General features: G+C 37.8%; 1 protein-coding gene across 5 annotated transcripts in view; it reads right to left on the reverse strand.

Moving 5' to 3' along the window:
• LOC106881110 (uncharacterized) overlaps positions 1-2,783 on the reverse strand; it is a 90,337-nt gene that overhangs the window by 43,148 nt on the left and 44,406 nt on the right. The window lies entirely within an intron of this gene.

Below are 2,783 nucleotides of genomic sequence, written 5' to 3' on the forward strand. Positions count from 1 at the left end.
GTGGAGAATGGAGCAACAAATACAAGAAGAAGCAATTCTGTTGGGCTAGTTAGCTGTTGTTTTATTGTGTGGAGGTTATGTAATGAGTCATTGTGGAGGTTGAGGTTATGTAGTGAGTCATTGTGAATGTTATGTAATAGTCATTTACGTACGTTTCAATCTAGCCAATGGTTTGGCAGATCTCATCAGAATGTTGAGGAGTATGTTAAGAGTTCGTTGTGCGAGGGATGTAGAAGTGATTGGTGGGTATATTAATGTATATGGTGGTGTAATAATATCGATAGGTAAAGAAAGCCTTACGTTTTAGTTGAAGTTGTGTTGGTCTTCCTGTAAGGGGATGTAGGATGGGTGCTATTTAAGTTCATTATTCCGGTTTTATTCAAATGCATCTCCACGTGATTTTATGATTGAGGGATCCATCATATATTTATAGCACCGGCGGTGTTAATACAGGGAAGCAACCTTAAATTTAGGTGAAAAGGGGGCTAACTCTGGTCTTATTCGTATCTACTTATAATTAATAATACTTAGAGGGAAAGTTCTTTTATGCTTATTTAGTTTAGCTTAGGAGGTGTAGTGTATTATATATTTAATTATACTTGGAGAATGAGTATTTAGTAGCATGAAGACAGATTAGACTAGATTCATATCTCCTGTTTAATAGGTCATTCTTAGCCGTTAGGATCTCAAGGCACTCGGTTATATATATATATATATTAAAATGTATCATATATACAGATATATATGTATACATACACACACACACACGTATATATATATATTATAACACACATTTGTATACATACATATATAATGTACGTATATATACATATATGAGGTTGGCCAGGCTCCTTTCCTTTCCAGAAGATCATATATCCGGAACCTTGTTCTTCAAGTGAGCCTTCCCCTGAGAGCCTGGTTTCACTCAGAGCTGCAAAGTCCACATTGAAACGGCTCAGTTCGTGTGTGACAAGGGCTGTTCTTGTGGCAGGTCAATTTGTGTCCTTGTGATCTAGTAGTGTCCGAACGTTCCAAGTAGTAAAGTTCATTACAGTGTTTCGGCTGCAGAATGGGTGACTCGCTGAATACAGCATTCTATCCGGGTAGAGTTGCGACATCCGATGTTTAGCCCACCTATTCTAGAGTCTTCCTCATTCGAGGTGGGCTGCAGGAATCCTAAATAGGCCAGCCCAGTCGCGAACATAGCTACCACCCAACAGAGTTGACACAAGGTCTCTGATTGAGCAATCATTACATGTTTGCCGCCTATGTGTAGGATCGGGACTAGGGACTTCCAGCCCCACCAGGGCCTGTCACCGTTATCCATAGCCCACCACCATAGGACTTTGGGGGCGGGGAAGTAGGAAAGGAAGGAAAACAGCACTGGATGCCATGGCGTGATTTTGTTTAAGGTGAACCACCACTTGCCAGGCAGAAGCCCACTCACTTGGCTCAGAGGATGTCATCAGTGGCACCGTGGAGGAGACGTACTGACTTTGACCTGTGAGTTGCAGCGAGCTGCCATGGATCAGTTCTTTTAGGCCATGCCTTGTTGTAGCCAGCCCGCTTGGCATAGCCTTCTTCCGATGTCACAGCCATTGAGAGACATAGATGTCGCTTCGTCTGACATTCACATTTATTATATTAGATATGTTTAATTTTGGGAAACTTTATTTCAATTAAGGCGTATTTTATATGTGTGTGGTGGGGTGTATTAAAGAAAGCAAAAAATAAAACTAAAAAATGATAGTGTTCAGTATGTTGGCAACAGGAATTTGTCAAAGAGACATGGTTAAACACAGTTTTACATCATCTCCCTCTTTCTCTCACATACCCACTCTTTCTCTCTCTTTTATTATTACTCCCACTGCCACCATCAACACTACTGCTTTTAATAAAACATCATCAACTCACCCTAAATCTCTTGTCTCTCTTCCTCTACCTCTCTTTTTCTTTCTCTCACTCTCTCTGTCTTCGCCACCACCCACACCATTTCTATGCCCACTATTACTCTCACCACATCATGAGGAATTGTAGGGGTGTCACTGAATAGTGAGAGAGGGGGTCTAAGTGTGACACACTGATACACAGAAATTAGTTTTCGCATTTATTATATTAGATATATATATATGTATGAATACACACACACACACACACACACACAGCACACACAAGCACACACACACATGCACACATACACACATACATAAAATATGTATATGTATCTATGTATATACACTTATGTGGACATAGTTATATAATACAAAATACTTATATGAGTAAGTGTGTGTATGCATATATATATATATGTATGTATCTATACATACATACATATATATATATATATACATATATATATATATATATATATATATATAGACATAATTTCACATCTGTTTTCCATGCTGGAATGGGTTGGAATGTATGTACATGTGTGTGTGTGTGTGTGTGTGTGTGTGTATGTATATATATATATACATGCAGACACATTACTAAAAGCATGCCTTTATTGACATACAGCTATATGTGTGGGTGATTTATATAGACAATGAGTGATGTGGAAGTCAGAAGACATGAGTTATGTAAAAGATGATAAAATATTAAGAAGTCATTATGGTTGAAGGGAAATAATATACACAACTTTAAGCTGAGAGGTAATATATTATTCCATAAAAATGTACACACATAAAACTCACAAAACACATGCACGCACATGTACATCTATATGTGTGTGTATTCATACATACATACATACATACATATATATATATATATATATATAT

The sequence above is a fragment of the Octopus bimaculoides genome, chromosome 5 (assembly GCF_001194135.2).
Source record: "Octopus bimaculoides isolate UCB-OBI-ISO-001 chromosome 5, ASM119413v2, whole genome shotgun sequence".
In the NCBI taxonomy this organism is placed as follows: Eukaryota; Metazoa; Mollusca; class Cephalopoda; order Octopoda; family Octopodidae; genus Octopus; species Octopus bimaculoides.